The sequence below is a fragment of the Euprymna scolopes genome, chromosome 45 (assembly GCF_053919585.1).
Source record: "Euprymna scolopes isolate OS-2025 chromosome 45, ASM5391958v1, whole genome shotgun sequence".
Classification (NCBI taxonomy): Eukaryota; Metazoa; Mollusca; class Cephalopoda; order Sepiida; family Sepiolidae; genus Euprymna; species Euprymna scolopes.
The window spans coordinates 69,198,610-69,220,340 of NC_136526.1; the positions used below are offsets into that span (position 1 = coordinate 69,198,610).

General features: G+C 32.0%; 1 protein-coding gene across 2 annotated transcripts in view; it reads right to left on the reverse strand.

Moving 5' to 3' along the window:
* Nucleotides 1-10,869, reverse strand: part of LOC145269875 (carboxypeptidase D-like) — a 1,225,495-nt gene extending 1,214,626 nt beyond the window's left edge. Inside the window, exon 1 of one of the 2 annotated variants that reach the window (XM_080125621.1) lies at nucleotides 10,612-10,869. The gene's annotated coding sequence lies outside the window, so the exon portion shown is untranslated. The remainder of the gene's footprint in view (nucleotides 1-10,611) is intronic. The other variant, XM_080125622.1, reaches the window with a different exon arrangement.
* Between the last annotated feature and the right edge of the window lie 10,862 nt (nucleotides 10,870-21,731).

The window sequence follows — 21,731 nt, forward strand, 5'->3', positions numbered from 1 at the left end:
TACGCAAAAGAGAGTAGAGCTTATTATAAGAGAAAGAAAATTTAAACTTTACAATCAAAATTTATTGTTCGACTGAATACTACAAAAAGCAATTTACAAAGTCCTTATCCCGCGGAGTTTCAAAGACTGCTATTTTTATAATTCTTCTCATCAGAGGACATAAAGAAATCAGCAAATTATATTTGTAGTAATGCTAGAATATAATTTGGTGATTTCTACCTGTCATCTGAGGAGAAGAACAGCAAGAATAAACACTCTTAAAAACTAGGAGGAATGTAAACAAAAATCGAAAACAATAATTGATTTAGTTCTTAGAGTGTGGGGGTACGAGTTTCATACATAACTTTAACGTAAAATGATGCCCCATTTCAGGGTCAGTTTAGGACAGTTAACTAAAAATGTTTACCAATAAACTAAAGTCTGATCGGCAAGGTCGTAAAACTACGTGCAATCGTGTTAAAACGTAGATGCGTTTCTTTCAAAATAGAACACACAAAGTCTACCGCCAGTAGTAAAATAATTGTTTGGTTAACTGTTCTAAAAATCTAGTATGATCCGGAAGTTGAGGATCAATTTAAGTTGAATTGATAGGCGAAACACGTCCCCACTCCACATTCTTAAATAATTGCTTTTTCTTTTTGCCAAGTTTTTCAGGGCGTTCACTCGTAATCGTTTAAAAAAAGTAGAATCTCAATTTTGGTGATGTTGGTGGGGGAAGACTGCTGATATTACTGAGCCTGTCAATTTACAATGATATCACATGAATAAATAAATTAGTATAAAAAAAAACCGACGGTCTGACTAACAAGTTCGAAAACCACACGTAATCGCGTAAAAATATAGTTCCGTTCACTTAAAAAAAAAAAAAAGGAAAGAAAGAAAGAAAAAAGAACAGAGAAAAACAAGAAAGCACAAAATAACCGCCAGAAGTAAAATAATTGGTTGGTTAAACTGTCTTAAATATGTTGTATGACCCGAAATAGAGGGTTAATTTTAGTTGAATTTATCTGTTAAACTGGTCCCTACTCTAAATTTTTAAATAATTGCGTAATCGTCTAAAACAGTAGAATCTAATGGCACCTAAATATTTTATTTTTTTACTTTTGAAATCACGAATCTATAATAATACATACGGAATCGGGAAGAATTAAAATAACATATTTAAGCGTATTTTACGCCCGGGCCAAGACCCTCCCCCGTTAGTATTATGCATTCGTCCAGTAATACCATGCGATTAAGTGTTCAACGAGGTATGTAAATATTTACATTTAAAAAAAATATAAACTGTTAACATTGTAGATTACACTCCTCAGCTAAATCACCCCGCATGCAAAATGAGATTCTACGTTTTTAGGCGATTACGAGTAAACACTGCAAAACTTAGAGAAAAGTAAACAAAGAAAAAAAAAAACGAAAACAACAATTGATTAAGATCTTAGAGTGGGGGGGGCGAATTTTATGCATAGCTAACGTAAAATGACACCCCAGTTCAAGGTCATTCTAACATTTTAGGACAGTTATCTAAAATTTGTAATAGATGAACTCGTGTTTTCTTAGCCTGTAAAATGGCGGCAGATATATATATATATATATATATATATATATATATTGTTTAATCACATCAATTACTATACAAATATATAAATTTATGCGTAAATTTTCAGTATTTACTTCAACAGTGCTCGATACATAGTAGAGCTAGCTAGTAAGTTATAAAAATATATATAGCAACTATATATATATATATATATATATATATATATATATATATATATATATAATTTATGACGTGAAATAGTTAAATGTCAAATCAAACGATTTTTTATTATTCTATGTTTGTTTGACTGGACTCATTATACATGGTGACCAAAAAAAAAAAAAAAAAAAAAAAAAACGGGCCCCAACTCTAATTATTCCGTTTCTTAGTGTTTTGTCCGAATGAAATGAAACTTTGGTCATAACTAGTTTATTATATTAAAAACATCATATCAAAACACTAGGGTTTTTGCCCTTTTTTTCTCCGTTCTACAGCATATGTTCTAGATGGCCTCCATTTAGACTTTATTTTTGTTTTTTGGGTCACCCTGTATAAGCAAAGAAAATTTCTCCTGGAAAATGCCAACTTCGGACTGTTACTTTGTGATATGGATTACTCAAAATACAATTTGGATCATTTTTACCACACTGCTATCAAAGACATTCACTTCGGATTTTACTATGCAATTTGGATGTGAATTTTTATCTCCTTTTCATTAACTTCCCTTACTCTATGACATTAAAATACTTAAACAATTTTTAATCGTGATTTTCCATGTATCACTGACTTTAGCAAATAAGGTGTCAACCATTATAATTATTTGCTTATATTTTCTCCTCTGAAGAGATGGTATAGGATAAGGAGTTATAATATTTCAAATGTAATCAAATCAAATTAAATTTCTAATTAGTTGATATTTTACGTCCTTTAATTGGAAAGATGTATCGGCCAAGTAGTGTTTCCCAAATGAGAGGTGAAAAATTAGGCCTGAATAATTCTGGAAGAGGTAAAAACGATTTCAATGACTTAAAAACATTATTACAATGATCCAAACATAATTCTCAATGAAAAACCAAGACACGGAATAATAAAATAATGTTAAAAAATACACATTGTTGGTGACTACTCCCTTATTTAAATATACATCTTTCTTTCGTTGGAATTTCTTAACCCATTATATATATATATATATATATATATATATATATATATATATATATATATATATATATATATATTGAGTAAGATGATTGATAATTTTTAATTAAAATGAAAAATTAAAAATCAGTTTCACAAGGACAAACAAAATCAACAAATTGTACGATCGTTTCGGAAACGATGTTTTTATTGAGACAGACAATAAGTCTTGGACAATAATTTTATCATTTGATTTTAGTAAGGCAGATATATCTTTTAATCGTCCGCCTTTAAAGCTCGTAAGTTTCACCGTCAATGCCTTAATTTAACTAATTAACTAACTTACAAAAAAATGCTAGTTTTATTTTTGGTGCCTTTAAGCCCCCACCCACTATTTTTGCTGATGAAGAGACTTTGTTTTATGAAATCAAATGATAAAATTGTTATCCAAGACTTATTGTCTGTCTCAATAAAAACATCGTTTCCGAAACGATCGTACAATTTATTGATTTTGTTTGTTTGTCCTTGTGAAACTGATTTTTAATTTTTAATTTTAATTATAAATTATCAATCATTTTACTCAATATTAAAATAGCTCTAGAGTATCTATGCCTATCGAGCTTATTATATATCTGCATTACAACGAGCACGGTTTTCTTTTAATTGTTTTAATGCATTTAATAATGCATTAACATAAACTCTGCTCCTTAGACTGTTGTTCTAATCCCCCTAATATATATATATATATATATATATATATATATATATATATATTGTAATCATCGTTGTATCACGACTCATCAGTGCTGCTAGACTAGCATCTCTCCTAAGCCAAGGATTGAACCTAGAACCGCCGTGTTGACAGTCGGCAGTTCTCCCACTCGACCACAGAAGGGACGCCCGCAAATAACTCGTCGGAATGTCTATTTAAATAGACACCCGCCACCACTTTTACAGTGCTCAAACCGCCTGTTTTAAACAAACAAACAAACAAACAAACAAACAACGGGCTTCGCATTTTTCAGCCAATTAAGTACCGATGAGCTCTATCCAAAGAGGGGGCTTAAAATATATTTGTAGTCAATAAAAATAAATAATTATATATATATATATATATATATATATATATATATATATATATATATATATTAATTTTCTTATAAATTTTAAATCCAGACCTTTTATTTCAATTTTTCAGATTCATCTGCCTTACTTGTAATGCTAGGTTTATTTATGGTGTCTTTTAAATTCAATAAAAACCCTCCAAAATTTGTTGATGAGGAGACCTTGCTTACCAAAAAACTATATATAATTATTCTACATAACTTGATGTATACCACAATAAAAAGCATTGTTTTCCGAAACGATCGTACAGATAATTGATTTTGTTGTTGTTCCTTCTTATGAAACGGATTTTTAATTTAATTAAAATTTGATTTTTAAATTTTAAATTGTAAATCACATTACTTAATATATATATATATATATATATATATATATATATATATATATATATATATATATATATATATATATATTTAGTGTTCAACCCAAGTAGACAGAGGATGTTCCCGGTTTATAATTAGCGCAAATCTCTGTCGGAGGTGGAGGAAGAAACAAGTAACGGTCACGATCAGTTTTCAAAACTTTAAACCACTAACCCTAAGTCCGATCGGCAACGTTCTTAAACCACGCGTAATTGTGTTGAGAAGTAGATTCGTTTCTGAGAAAAAAAAATAAAGAAAAAGAGCACACAGCGTTTACCGCGAATAGTAAAATAATTGTTTGGTTAACTGCCCTAAAAATCTAGTATTGACCTGAAGTTGATGATTAATTTGAGTTGAACTGATGTGCGATGCATGTTCCCACTCAACATTCTTAAATAACTGCTTTTTCTTTTTCTTTTTGTCAAGATTTTTCGGGCGTTCACACGTAATCGTCTAAAAAAACGTAAATCTCAATGGGGAAGGGGAGGGAAGAGGTAGGGGTGCTGATATGGCTGAGCGTGTCAATTTATAATGATATCACAAAAATAAACACATTTGTATCACAAACCCTAGATTTCACTAACAAGTTCGTAAAACCACAGGTAACGGTGTAAAATATAATTGTTTGGTTAAACTGCCTTAAATATGGAGGGTGGCCCAAGATCAAAGTGTAGTATCTGTTCCGGCAGATACTGCAAGCTATGACTAGCTAGGACTAGCTATGACTAGCAAAGACCAGATGTGGGGGCAACCCCACATGCCTGACCTTTAACCAGCTCCCATTTCCCACCTCTCGGGAGCTGGTCCCCTTTTTCCCTTCCCCCTCCCTTCACACCTCACATTAAAAATTGGCCTTGTGCCTAATTTGCTCGGTGGGGGAGCAAATAAATACCATCTGTTCCGGCAGATACTGCAAGCTATGACTAGCTATGACTAGCTATGACTAGCAAAGACCAGATGTGGGGGCAACCCTACATGCCTGACCTTTAACCAGCTCCCATTTCCCACCTCTCGGGAGCTGGTCCCCTTTTTCCCTTCCCCCTCCCTTCACTCCTCACATTAAAAATTGGCCTTGTGCCTAATTTGCTCGGTGGGGGAGCAAATAAATACCATCTGTTCCGGCAGATACTGCAAGCTATGACTAGCTATGACTAGCTATGACTAGCAAAGACCAGATGTGGGGGCAACCCTACATGCCTGACCTTTAACCAGCTCCCATTTCCCACCTCTCGGGAGCTGGTCCCCTTTTTCCCTTCCCCCTCCCTTCACTCCTCACATTAAAAATCGGCCTTGTGCCTAATTTGCTCGGTGGGGGAGCAAATAAATACCATCTGTTCTTCAGATGCTACACTTCAATTTCTTGTTCTCTGTCAGCGGAGGAGAAATCCTTCACGACTGAGACAATTTTTATTTTTGTTCCTTTTCTCCACATTAAAAAACGACCCTGGTGACAACTCTGTCCCGTGGGGAGGCATAGTAAATAGGTACTCTAAATTTTTTAATGATTGCGTAATCTTCTAAAAGATTAGAATCTCATTTTTTTTATGTATGGGGGGAATACTGATATAGCTGAGTGTCTTAATCTACAATAACTCCGCAAAATAAATTATGAGAATAATCTAATATATAAAAGGATGTATGTCTGTCTGTGTTTCTCCATATTTTCAAACTCTATCTCCTCCGAAACTAAAAGTCGCAGAGCGGTGCTAAGGGCCTCAAATGATTGGATTTATTATCTTTAGTCGATTAAAATAGTTTTTATGGGTCAAATATTGGAAACATTGTTATACATTTTATGTATTCATCTTACTTTATTTCTAATTTTAGCCAGTTCATATAAGTGTCACGTTGTTACAGTGGTAACGTCACCAGCTTTGAATGCTACAGTTTTGCTTTCGGGTTCGATTCTAGCTGATGGCACCCAAATACTTTTTTTAATTTTTTATTTTTTTTACTTTTGAAATCACTTCTATAATAATCTATACGAAATTTGGACGAATTAAAATATCATATTTAAGCGTATTTTACGCTCTGGACAAAACCGGGGACCTCTCTCTCGCTAATATAGACATATTCTCTATTTCTTTTTTTAAAGGCGTCGAGCTTTTGATTAAAATAAATCACATGAAAAATATTTTTACTATACAAATATATTGTTTATTAAAAAGATTACTTTCTGGTATTTTTAATCTATACTCCCATATAAATTTTTGCGGGTTGATATTCCTATTAAAAATATTTTTTTTATTTAAGAAAAAAATACAACTTTGTTGGTGACCCAAAAAAAGCGGGCCCCAACTATAATTAGGCCCCGTTTCTTAATGTTTTGTCCGAATGAAATGAAACTTTATTTTATTCAAAACATCACATCAAAACACTAGGGTATTTGGCCTTTTTTTTCTCGGTTGACTGTAAAATGCTCAGAAAAACAATTGAATGTCCTCTGTTTTTTGGGTCACCCTTAATATAGTTAGTGGAATTAAACTTTGTAAAAAATATTGAATAATTCGACCCCCTGTCTTTCCAAGCTTATAACTACTCGAAAAATATCACTCAAACCCTAATTTTTTTTTTCAATTAAAGGAGAAAGGACCAAGGTTTCATTAAAGAAAAAACACAAACAAAAAATACAAACAACGTGTTATTTTTTTTTCTTTAAAAACGTTTTAAACTTCGGACTTTACAGGTAAATTTCCAAAAAAAACTGTTCTTTCTTTTGTTTTAAATTAGAATATATTATTTATTGATCTTTTATCTTCAATTTGCGATATATAAAACTTTGGCACATAAATTAAGTGTTTACTTTTTAATAGACATTTCAAAATGGAGGGCGTGAATTAATTCGACCCCCTGTCTTTCCAAGCTTATAACTACTCGAAAAATGTAATTCAAACCCTAAGTTTCTTTTTTTTTCAATTTTAGGGGCAAGGACCAAGGTTTCATTAAAAAATACAAACAGCGTGTTTAAAAAAAAAGGTTTTAAAGTTCGGACTTTACAGGTAAATTTCCATAAAACTGTTCTTTCTTTTACGTTTTAAATTAGAATATATTATTTATTCATATTTTATCTTCAATTTGCGATATATAAAACTTTGGCACATAAATTAATTATTTACTTTTTAATAGACATTTCAAAGTAGGGGAGGGTGAATTAAAAAAAAAAACGGTTGTCTAAAATATTATATTCGGTTTATTGGAAAGAGCATAAAATTTCACATTGACCCTGAAAATATTGTAAAACTAGAATCAACGGAAAAATTTTAATAGATTTTTAAAGTTTTAAAATTGAAAAATACTGAACTCGTGAAATTCAATTAATTTCATGACTGTTTTTTAAAAAATAAAAAAAATAATATTTCAATTACTTTTTATACAACTTTAATAAGTTATTTTGGAAGTATAATCCATAAAGAAAATAAACAACCCACTTTTAGGGGTGTCAAAAATTTCTACAAAAATTCTGATACACCTATGCATTCACTATGAAAAGATCCAGCTAATTTGCATATTCTTTTAAACATTCATTTTAATTAAGTCCCTATTAGTTTTTTTTTTTTTTCGGTTTTTGGATTGGATGATCAATTTTAGTTAACTATTACGTGTAATTATATTCATGCAGATATTCTACATGATTTATACTTGCATACTATTTGCGTAAAAATGTTACAGTAACCACAAACCTTTTTTCTATATATAGTTATGTATACGTATATATATATTAGTCTGAAAAATTTAGCCAACCAAACTTCATCTATACACGAAACTTAATATATAGGGTATTCCAAACCATGTGAAACTTTATATTAGGGTTTAAGCCGTGGAAAATCGGTGCAAAAGTGTGAAAATAAAGTACAAAAATTGAATTTGCCAGGTGAAGGTCGAACGACGGCATTACGAATATGCATGCATAACGTAATAGCTATTGGTTCATGGTTTTATTTTTAACCGTGCAGCAAACATGTCTTCATCGCTCAGGCATTAACGTCAAAGGAAACAGTAAATGGCGCACGAATCATTAAAAAAAAAAAACTTTTTAAATCTTTACTATATATTGGATCCAATATAATATAATAATAAATACGAAATCTGCATTAATTAAAATATCATATTTAAGCGTATTTTACGACCGGGTAATGCCGGGCGGCCTGCTAGTTTAAATATAATTCCGGGTATATGACTATCGACGTTCGCACGTATCTGGCGTAATCAAGCAGTCATTTTTTCATAAACTCTACGCATTTTGGCAATAATGTGCCGAATATTGTCTTGCAAGTGTTCTATTATGTCTGGTTTATCAGCCTAGATATGGGAGTTTACATATCACCAAATAAAATAATGGATTTGTTTTACAATCCACAGATGTCCGAAAAAGTTGTCAAAAAATTTATAAATGTTATCAAAAGCAAGATAAGTTGCTGGATAAGTTTTTCGTGTTTTCATTTAATGTAAAATGTTTATTCGGTTCGAAAAATGAATGATATTAAGCGCTATTGAAGAACAAGAAAAATTCTTATAGGAAACTGACACGCCTCTCCCCCGTTTCCCCTCACAATTAAATGATTAATGAGAGTAAAAAAAACAAAAACAAAAAAAAACGAAATATTTGATTCCCAATTAAAAAAAAAATTTGATTCCTAATTCAAAAAAAAAAATAATAAATAAAAACGAAATATTTGATTCCTAATTAAAAACAAAACAAAAAACGAAATATTTGATTCCCAATAAAAAAAAAAATAAAAATAAAAAACGAAATATTTGATTCCCAATTCAAAAACAAAAACACAAACAAAAAAAAACGAAATATTTGATTCCCAATTCAAAATTCAAAATAAAAAACGAAATATTTGATTCCCAATTCAAAAAAAAAAAAAAAAAAAAAAACGAAATATTTGATTCCCAATTAAAAAAAAAAACGAAAAAACGAAATATTTGATTCCCAATTAAAAAAAACAAAAACAAAAACACGAAATATTTGATTCCCAATTCAAAAAAAAAAAATTAAAAAAAACGAAATATTTGACTCTCAATTAAAAAAAAAAAAAACAAAAAAAAAAAAAAAAAAAACGAAATATTTGATTCCCCGCTCCTCAAAAAGCGAGAAATAAAAATAACTCATTCTCATCTAAGAATTAAAAAAAAAAAATTAAATTAAGAAAAACGATTTTCCTTGCGCGGACGGGACTCTCCAATGATGACTTGCCCCACCAAAAAATAAATAAATAAATAAATAATAATAGTTAGATCGGGTTGACTTGTTTGTGAAAACGAGGCCGGATTGGTTTGTAAACAACAATATTCAAAATGGCAACTAGTGAATTCACAAGGAATGCATCAGAAAATAAAGGTCTTAATTTTATAAGAACTATTTGTCAGCAATAATTTTAAATATATCATTTTTTTTTTTTTTGCATTTTCATCCCAAACAAGGCATAGTGCCACTTTGATACTATGTAGGGAGTTGAGCGGCAAAATGTCTTTTTACATTACACTTGAACTTCTGCATGTCAGTACAGTCAGGGAAACAGAAACCCGGAAGGGAATTCCAACGTCTACCAGTCTTCCGAAAGAAACTATTAGAATAGAAACCTTTCTTACATCAGGATTTCTACTGTGTAGGGGTGGGATTTTGCTGTTTGTCGGGGGTATTTACGTCAAGGGGGACACAAGGACTTGTAGTTCGTCGGAGCATCTGCCATTAAAGTACTTGTAAAATAGTCAGAGAGATGCAACATTTCGTCGATGGGACAGCGGTTGAAGCCTAGATGACAGTGCGGAACCTATTAGGTTGGCGAGCCTCTTTTGAACCCTGTCTAAGAGAGAGAGACCCGCAGCAGATGCACCAGCCCAAATGTTGCTACAATATTCCATACATGGGCGAATAGTGACGTTGTGAAGGTAGGGGATACTGTCCGGCGTGAGTAACTTTCTAGCACGGTAAGGAGAGCCTACCTTCTTTGCAGCAGACTTGGCAATTCACTCAATGTATCTGTTCCCATTCATGTTCCATGTAAATGTGATATTCGTTCGAAACAGACCGGAAACCCCTTAAAAATCAACTTTTTAATGGCGAGTTTTTAAATTGTCTTTCAGGTTACGAATAACCTCAAAATAACCGATAGCTGACTAATCTGCAAATAAAGTAAATAGAGCTGTCAATTTAAAGTCCGCCGCATCTAATAAAAACAGAAGGAAAAGGAAAAGAAAGTAATACACGGCACGCGAAAGAGATGTAATCTAAGAAAAAGTAACTAGTCCTAACTTTGCTCATCGGGTTACAGTTGCGTTGTTTACTGATGTTTTCAATATATAAAAAAAAAATATTTTAAAAAAAGCTTGAAAAACATGCCGGTTGTCAAAAAAAAATAATAAATAAAAATGTAAATATATGTATATATATATGCTTGTTGTAAAAAAAAAAAAAATGGTTCCCAAAACCTGTAGGTTACCTACCTCTTAAATCCCGTCGGTAAAAACGAATCCTTTGGTCGTAAGTGAAATCCCAACTCGTGAAAATCCATAAAAAGAAGGGGTGGTGGGTGTGGAAGGGGGCGTATGAGAGATGGAGAAGAGAGAGAGAGGGAGAGAGAGAGAGAGAGGGGGGGAGAGAGAGAGAGAGATGAAGGTAGCCTTAGACGCATGGACAAGTCGTTACTGAAGACTGAGTGTTTCGCAGCAAGCAAGAACAATAGAAAAATGTAAGATTAAGCCATTAACACACACACGCACACACGCCCACACACACATACACACACACATACACACACACAGATACACACACATAAAAGCGCACGCGCAAATCATAAAAACAAACAAAAATAATAATAATAAAATAGGAGGAGGGAAATAGTTAGGAATTTAATTGTCACTCAGATCCCAGGAGGGGGAAAAACACCGGTACTTAACAGCGAGAAATTATCGTTACAGAAATATATAGTTGTATTTTCTTGCTGTTTTTTTTTTCACCCCAAACAGGGCACAGTACTACTAAGTCATGAGTGACTAGTATTTGGGGCCAGATTCGCAGGATTAGTATGCAGGGAGTTGAGCAGCGAGATGTCTGTTAACATTACATTTGAATTTCGGCATGTCAGTACAGTCAGAGGAGCAGGAGCTTGAGAGTGAATTCCAAAGTACGGGATCTAAAGGGTGAGATTTTGCTGCTGGATTTTTTTTTTTTTGTAAATTGCAAACCGTTCTCAACTTTTCCGTCCGAGATCAGCGAAAAAGAAATCATTCTAGACTGAGGCAATTTCTTTTGAATTCCCTCCCTTGTTTCCTGCTTCATATACTGCAGAAGTTTAAATGGAATATGAACAGACCGCTCGCTGCTCAACTCCCTACATAGTACCCTGGCGTAGTAGCCAGTTGTATCCAAATAGCATTGTTTCTTTTTTTTGGGGGGGTGGGGTTGCGAGAAGAGTAAAAACAAGAAAACTAAAAAATAAAAGAAAGAAAATTTGACCAAATTTTGCGAATTTAGCATTTTTTTAAATGAAGTTAAATCCTAAATTCACAAAAATTGGCCGAAAAGTCGATGCTTTCAAAAAGGGGGATCGTTTTACTAGAACTTTTTATAAGAAATAGAGAACTCAGCAAAAATTTTAAATGTTATTATTTTATTTCTTAATTTTGTGATAATCTGGTAGATTAGTAATTATTCGATAATAATCCACTGAAAAAAATGAAAAAAAAGAAAAAATAATGAAAAAAAAATTTTTTTTTTTTTTTTTTAATAAAAGAAAATGACAGAGAGGAGTACGTACGGCTTCCATAAGTGCGTCAAAAAATGTTTCAACCCAAAGTGAACCTCACAGTAACATTCGATCTAGAGTTTATTTCTGATCCTGTGGGAGAAAATAAGATGGGGCTTCTCGTCCTTTTGGTTAAGAGCAAACTGTAGTATCTGTTTTCATACTAAACTTCATTTTTTTCTGTCCTCAGCCAAGAAAAGGAGAAATCCTTCTATACTGGGGCATTTAAAAAAAAATAATGTCCAAATCCAAAAAGCTCCTTGGGGTGGGGTGGGGGGTGAAGCCTGAGATTGCAAGCAAGACACGTGCTTTAAAGTTGTGCCTTTTTCAGTTGAGCTTGAAATTTTCCCCTAATAAAAACCGACCCGTATTTTTTCTTTCTTTCTTTTTTACTTCCTTTCGATTTTTGAAATTACGACTTTTATAGGTTTTCGGGTATGCTGAAAACGAATATCACATTTAAATTTGGCGCATTATCCAGTGTAATCCCTTATGTTTTTACTGGAGGTCATTCTTTTTTAGTCAACTAACAAAACACCTCTTCCTATCCAGGTTAAGAATGGCGAGCACCACTGACATTGCAAAAAAAAAAAAAAAAAAAAAAAAAAAGAAACGGTTAAAAGAAAACAGATGGGTTGAGTCAAAAAAGTCGGTACACAGTATTAAGACGCGGAAAGTAGACTCGATTTAGGTAAAATATGGGACGGAACGGAAGACACAGAACATGAAACGAAATACGAAACCATATGAAAATAAATTATTTTTTAAAAATATTTTAGTTTTAACACATGTTGTGCTTTCATGAAACAAGAAGAAAAAATAATAAACTTCGATTTCGGTTTCGTAATTCAATTGAAGGCAGTTACTCTTTTTTATGATCTATTGTTTATGAAAAAATTACGTGATAAAATTTGTGATAATTTTTAATTATTTTTATATGAACAGAAAATCATTTATACAAGTTTAAATTTCTTTTAAATAAAATATTTCTATGTGAATATTTTTCAAATATTAAAAAAGGAGTTTAATACTATTTTATTAATGTTTCATGATAAAACAAGAAGTGTTTTCTTATGGTTTCGTAATTCGTTTAATGCTTTATGACTTCCGTTCCGTATTTAGCTAATCCGAATTCACTTCCGGAATCTTAACTTTGTGTGCTAAATTTTTTGGATTCACCCAAAATTATTCCTCATATCCAGAAAACTACTTGTCTGTACAGAATTTAAACGTGATATTCGTTTTCAGCATACATGAATAACTCTAAAAGTCGTCATTTTAAAGGGGCGTGTTAAGCTGGAAAGAAAGTATAAATTTACCGACCAACCTTTCGTCCACTTTTGCACACATAGGTCGACAAGTATACTTCTTATCAGGTTTTCTAGGAGTGTAGTATCTGTTTTGATGTTATATTTTATATTTTCTTTCCACGGCCAATAAAGTAGACATCCTTTTAAGCTGAAGTAATTTTTACTTTGTGCCAATCCTCTTAGGGGGGAGCTGGGTTCTTCGCAGGTTAAAACATGTGATTCTGTCTTAATCTGCCCTCATGGGAAGACAAGTTTTAAAAAAAAATGGCATTTCTAAAAATTGTGACGCGTGCTTCCAAAACTTCTGACATTTTTGCGATGAAAACGTTTTTATAAACTTAAGTGCGACAGACCGACTACGGCGAGAACCAGGAAACAAGTAAAGAGAGAAATAACGAAAAAGAACGAAAGAAAAAAAGGAAGGAAGAAAAAAGAAAGAAAGAAAAAGAAAGATAAAACCTGGCGAGCCACAAGCATGAGAGCTTTATATCCAAAAAAAAGTCTGAGAGTCAACGCGGGGTGGGGATGAGAAGAGGTTACAGTCAGTGGGGGCGCGAGAGCAAACGGCCAGTGCGGGAGAAGGGTAGGAAATGGCTGGATTGAGTGAAGGGGGAGAGAGAAGGGGGGTCGAAAAAGTGAGTACCGGCAAGGCAACTGTTAGCCCGGAAGGGTGCCGGGCGGATGCAGAGACCTAATTCCTTTACTGATGCCAAACTTCTCTACTTTGTTCGAAAGTTTGATAATTAGCATCCAGTGCGCTTAATATCACTGGCACTACCAGCGATCATCAGAACGCTATCACTAGCAGCAGTAGTAACAAATTATTACTAGCGGTGTCAATACTTGTGATGCTGCTGCCGTTGATGATGATGATGATGATTATTATTATTAAAAAGGAGTAGTAGTAGTAGTAGTAGTACTCCTTTTTAATAATAATCATCATCATCATAGTACTACTACTAGTAGTAGTAGTAGTAGTAGTAGTAGTAGTAGAAACTAATAGAAGCACGGGGTGCTGGTATAGATTAACCCCTATGGCTTTCTGTATTGTCTCGGTAAAATTCGCTAACGAGTTACGATTACAGCCGAAAGACAACCGCACAAAATTAAACTCGGATTCCTGAGTAGAAGCAAGAAACAAAAAACAAAAAACAAAAAAAGAAAAGAAAAACACTTTCTGGCGTCATATCATCTATATATAAAGTAGGCCAGCGTGTGTGTGATTTATTTCATGTGTCACGGTAACATCCGAGTGACTGTCATTTAATTGTTATGGACTTCCATTTCTTGTAATAAATAATTTTACCAAGAATTCTTCATAAGTTTTGGTTTCGGTTTCAATTATAGCTAATGTCAATCAAATCATTTTTTTTTTTTTTAATAAATAATTTTACCCAGAATTCTTTATAAGTTTTAGTTTCGGTAATTATAGTTATTCAATGAATTTCAAAAAACCTTTTTTGAAGTGAAATGTTTGAGTTTCATATCAAAGATTTTTATTATTCTAAGCAAGACAAAGAATACTTTAGAAATTTTATCTCCTTATATATATATATATATATATATATATATATATATATATATATATATGCGTGTGTGTGTGTGTGTGTGTGTGTGTGTGTGTGTGTGTATAGCGCAAAGGGGGAAAAGAACGGGGTAAAAACCTGACATCTTTGCTGTTATGACCATCGCCAAACCGGAAGTGAGGCAGGTTTAAATTAAAGCTAGACAATCGAAAGGAGAGGATGACTTTCGAAAATATCAGTGAAAAAAAAGACCCCCACCCTGTAGAAAAATGCCGCAGAGGTCAAAGTTTTTTTTTTTTTTAATTTGACCCCTATTATGCCCCCTTATAATTTATGGGCTCAAATCAAGTTATTATGTTAGATACATGTTCAAGGAACCTATATCTAAATTTTCAATTGTTTATACCAAAAATTGTCGCGGGAGTTTGGCAGAGTTCTCAAAGATCAGATCGTTGAACTTTGACCCTTTAACAGCCACATTTCTGGCCGTAAACGGATTACAGAGATTTTCCCAAATCTCAATACCCTGTATATCAAATTTCGAGTCTGTAGACTGAAAATTGACAGAGTTATTGTGTATGGAAATGTACACAAACAGAGACACAGGCACAATACAGACAGACACATAGAGACACAGACAGACAGAGAGATACGTTCACTTTTATATATATATATATATATATATATATATATATATATATATATATATACTTCATTTATTCACATAAATTTAATATACGAAAGTATAGATTTATGCGTAAACCTTAAGTATTTACTTCAAAAGTGCTCAATACGTAGGTAGAGCTAGTTAGTAATTTATAAAATATATATGGCGATAAAGCTACACTGAATATTCTGCGTTTCATCCAGCTATAGGATTCGTCAGGCTTATGCGCGAATTCTGTCGTTGCTTCTTGTTTTTATATATGTTGAGGATTTCTAGTTGGCCAATCAGCTTTCTAGTATCCACCGCGCCCCTTCCTATATATATATATATATATATATATATATATATATATATATATATAGATTGTTTTAGATATTTAAGTTGACCAAGGTCTGTATACGTATTGTGCCTTTATTTTTACGAGATGGCCTTAGTCCGGCGTTTTTATTTTAGACACGTGAACTACAACCATTTCCGAAATACTTACGAAACAAAACCTCTACGCGTGACTGAGATAGTTACAACACAACTTTTGAAAACTATATTCACAACAAAAACAAAAAAATAAAAACACAGAAAAATAAATAAATAAATAAACAATGCAAAAGCCGAAAAAGTTTTGCAACAATGAAAATATTTCTTTTATAATCGTTTTTCATTCATCCAACTCCATTTATTCAAAGCTTAGCATAATGCTTCCCTATGTGTCATTTCATGCGAGCAGGTGCCCAATTGTAAAATACACTTAACATATTTTGATTCATGCAGATTATATATATATATATATATATATATATATATATATATATATATATATATATAGTCATTCACATACAATACTGTTTCGTTGTATCACAATTCATCAGTGCGGCTAGATATACACCTTTTCTCAGCCATGGACCGAACTTACAACCATTGTGTTGACAGCCGGTAAATCTAACCGTCAGGCCACGAATCAGTGCCGTAAATATTTCTCCTCGAGTGTGTATTAAATCCATACTCGTCCGTCGCAACAGTGCTCAAACCATCAGCTTGTTTACAAACAAATTAATAGTGGGCTTTGCTTAATAGTTTAAATACGCGTCGGGTGAAAATATATTTACAAAGTGCTCAACCCATAGGGGGCGGGCTTTAATTGTCATCCACATACATGACTGTTTCGTTGTATCACAACTCATCAGTGCGGCTAGACATACACCTTTCCCCAGCCGTAGATCAAACCTATATATATATATATATATATATATATATATATATATATATATATATATATATTACATGGGTGTCACCACTTATCAAGACCCAGAGGCCACTCAAGGATAAGGGTTAATAGGTATACATTAGTCATTGTGATTTTAGCATAGTAAACAGTGGGAATTTTGTAACTTGGATTACTTAGGGGGACGATTCAATTAGAACTTGTTCACATTGGACATTTTCTTTTTTTTTTTTTTCATAGGTATCAACACATTATCAAGGCCCAGAGCCCACTCAAGGATAAGGGTTAAAGAGTGTACAGTAGAAATTGGACAATATAATAATCATTAGTAATAAAAATTTGTTAAATTTGATAACTTATATGGAACGGCTCATCAGGAACTTATTTACGTTAGACTTGAACACAACCATATTGTAGTCAGCTGGAAAGCAGGAAAACGGAAGACAATTCCACAGGCGTGCAGTTCTAATAAAAAAGCTTCGTTCATGGAATCTACGTTTAGGTTTAGGCACAGATAAAGAGTGGGGGGGGAATTATTGATATATATATATATATATATATAATTTTCTTCCTTTTATAAAACACACCAATTACAGCCAATTCATATTAAATACGCACGTGGTTATAGTGGACCAAAATGGCGTCTACCAAAGTCAGGGACCATGCCACATTTTTTTTTTTTTTTTTTTGTCGCTTTAGGGACCCGAGATTAATTCTGTACATTTACCTACATGCAAAAAAACAAAAAAAAACAAAAAAAAAACTCCTACTCAAATGGCTTCTTTACTCGAAGTGCTAGATTATGGAATTCCCTTCCCGGCCCTTGCTTCCCTGACTGCAGAAATTCGAATGTAATGTGAACAGACATCTCGCTGCCCAACTCCCTAAATAGTATCCCTGTAGATCTGACCACACATAGTAGACTCATAAGACTTAGTGGCGATGTGCTTTCTTTGGAATGAATAAACAGTAAAAAGAAAAATAAAGGACCGCCATGGAGGTTGATCTCTGCAAGCACAATGATGGCAATTGCTATAGCATTATAAGAAGAAGACGCAGACATAGTAATAATAATAATAATAATAATAATAACAATCGTTATTGTTATTCTTTTTTGCAACTTGGAAACTTGCTTTAATGACCTAAATGTGTTTTATTTATCGACTAATGTTATATCACGTGCTTTTATTTACATTGTGTACGTATATATATATATATATATATATATATATATATATATATATATATATATATATATACAAACACACACACATATTTATATATGTATATATATATATGCATATATATGTATATATATGTATATATATATATATATTCACACACATATCGCCACATCCGTATGCAAATATCTAAATAAAACATGGTGTACAGATATATTACACACACACACACACACACACACATATATATATATTATATTTTTTTAGAGGAAATTAGAACTGGAGTCTAAAGAACAGAGTTTATTTTAATGTACTAGCTTCTCACTTGTCTGCTTCCCACCTGACTACAACTTGGATGTCTTCAAGTCCAACGTTAACAAATTCCTAATAAACCGCCCCTTTTAGTAAACACTTCATCAAATCGCCACACTAACGTAATGTACTTGCAATAACCCTTATCCCTGAGTGGCTTCCGGCCCTTGATAAGTGGTGATCACTGTGTAAAAAAAAATGTATTAATACTATTAAAAGAAAACAGTGCCCATTGTACTGTAGATATATAAGCTCAATAGGTATAGATATTCTAGAGCTATTTTTATATTGAGTAACATTATTGATAATTTTGAATTAAAAATCAGTTTCAAAAGAAAAACAAACAAAATCCAATAGATTGTACGATCGTTTCAGAAACTATGTTCATTAAAATTGACAATGAATTTTGACAAACGTTTTGTTCCTTTAATGTCAAAGTCTAATCACCAGCTAAAATTTGAACAGCGTTTTAAAGTAATATAAACGATAAGTAATTATTCTAACTAGAAGACAAAACTAAAAGCATGCCAAAGGATAGATGTACGCAAATGAAAACATATTTTATAATGAAGATAAAAGGAATATTTGCCTCACACACGACTAAAATGCTTTTTGGTGTCTTTAACTGTTTCCTCCACCCTATTTTTGCTGATGAGGAGACTTTGTTATTAAAAAAAATGTTTTTGTCAAATAATTGTCAATATTCATTGTCAATTTAAATAAAATGAACATCGTTTCTGGAACGATCGTACAATCTATTTATTGGATTTTGTTTGTTTTCCTTTTGAAACTGATTTTTAATTCAAAATTATGAATCGTTTTACTCAATATATATATATATATATATACATGTACATATACATATATATACATATATATATATATATATATATATATAAAATTGCACACAAACATTAATACTTTAATTCAAATACAGTTCCACTAACAAAATAGCTTTCAACATATTCCACAATTAATATACATATATATATATATATATATATATATATGTATGTATATATGTATATATTTATATTCGAAGCTAAATATTTATACATACATATATACTGACTTATAGTTTAAACAACTTCACCAAACTCTTCTTTCCCTTTCCCGCCTTAACACACGACTTAAATCAAAATAGCTAAATAAAATTAGACCAATAAATACAAAAAAAGTTGATAAATAAATTATATAAACACGCCAAATAAAATAATTCTCTTTAAAAACAACAAAATTGCTCCTGACGACGATCAAGGATCGAAAGCATTAGAGGAAAATGGCTGACAAAAAAAATCTAATATACACATCTTACCAAGTGAATCAAGAAAATAATGCACCCACCCACACATACACACACATATACTTTGTATACATTAATAAATCATATATATATATATATATATATATATATATATATATATATATATATGATACGAATTTAAACACCAAGCAAAAAACAATATTAAAATGAACACGCATAGGAATAAAATTATATAAAATTATATGATAATTGAAAAAAAAAAAAAAAGGAAATAAGGGGAAATTAAAACAAAAATAAATAATTAATAAATAAAAAATAAAGATATGAAAGTACAGATTAAAACGGAAAACTATCTTTACATAACACCAAAAGATGGAGGAAGTGAGGAAGCATGTCTTTAGAAATACTTTTACCCGAATACGATGCCCAGCATGTTAAAAATATTCCTTTTGTTGTAAAAACCTAATGGATAAACATCTGAAGAAGTTGGTGGGGACAGGATATTTTTACGGAAACATAAATCGTAAAATTGCCAACTCATCAATGAAACAGCTGTAATGGAAAAAAATCCAGTAAATAAACAGAGGTCATAAAAAAACGTGAGTCTTTGAATTTTCAACAAAATTTTGCACTATAAATATATATATATATATATATGTGTGTGTGTGTGTGTGTGTGTGTGTGTGTATATATGTGTGTGTGTGTGTTTCATTGAAGAGCAGAGACAACTCTTGCTTGCTTCTCTTACAATACATTTTTTCTTTTTGACGGACAAGTTTCCGAACATTCTGTTCGAGTGTAAAAAGAAATTTGCCGTAATCGCGACGTTTCGACCTCCATTGGTCGTCCTCAGTCGAGTGCTAAAAAATAATAAAAAATAAAAAATTCTACATGATTGATAATTGCGTAATATTTGCTTCAAGAAAAGATTACAGTAAACACAAACTTGTTTCTATATCTATTTATGTATGCGTATATATATTTGTTTAAAAAATATGGCCTAACCAAAGTTTTCTGTCATCTTTTGCTTTATAGATATGAAACTTAATATGTAGGGTATTCGATTCCATACGGAAAGTTTATATTAATGTTTTAGTCGGGGACAATGGGTGCAAAAGTGTAAAAAAAAATTTTTTTTAAATAGAATTTACCAGGCGAAGGTGAGACGACGGCATTACGAATATGCAGGCGCAACATATTAGCTATTGATTCATGTTTTAATTTTTAGCCTTGCAGCAAAGATGTCTTCAAAGCTAAGGCATTAACGTCAAAAGAAAATGTGAATCTTAAGTTACAGGTTTTATTTCGATACCCAGTGGTGGCGCACGAGCCATTTTTTTTTATTTTGGCTTTTTAAATCATTATTATATATTGAGTCCAATATATAATAATAAATACGAAATCTGCATTAATCAAAATATCATATTTAAGCGTATTTTACGACCGGGCAATGCCGCATTGCATATTAATATATATATATATATATATATATATATATATATATATATATATATATATATATAGATATGGCTTCTGCATCCGCCATTGAAAGGAGACGTTTTGAAGGAGTTCCACACCTACGCTACACAATCCTACTCTTTTTCTCTGTCTTAGTGCAAAATAATCGAACTATATTTTCCCAGGGATAAATTATTAAATTAGAAAGACGCCGACGTTAATGGTTGCCGTAACTACCATCAATAGCTACTTTTCACCTATCTTTTATTGGCTCGAAAACATAGGTAGCTATTCTGTAGTTAACACATTTGTAAAGAAATCCTTTGTGCCAGACTCTATCAAAGGCAATTGATATGTCGAGAGCTATTGCGCTTGAAACGTCGCCTCCATCAAAGGATTCGCAAGTGCTATGCGTTATTATCTTAATAATTATAAAGCTCTGTGTACAGTCCGGGCATCTTTGCTTGCTTGAATCTTGTTTTATGATGGAGTCGTATTATCTTTCCGGTTTTTTGTTTTGTTGTTTTTTTACAAATTAATTAATATATGTACAAAGGTGGACTATTTCACAAATAGGTTTAAATACTGAAAACAGACTTATAAACACTGTTATTCCAGCATTGTTTCTAAATATTATTTATCAATTTTAATATATATTATTTATTAATTATAATATATATGATATTTATGCAGAATTTTAGGACCGGGCAACGTCGGATGGCCTGCTAGTTTATAATAAAGGCTGCGGAGTTACAATATTAAAACATGCGAAGGAAAACAAGGTGTTTCACTCTCACGTCCTATATACTCGTAAGAACTGAGACGAAATTAGGACAAATCAGGTTGGGGGGTTGAAGGGTTAATGTCTGAAAGTAACGAATG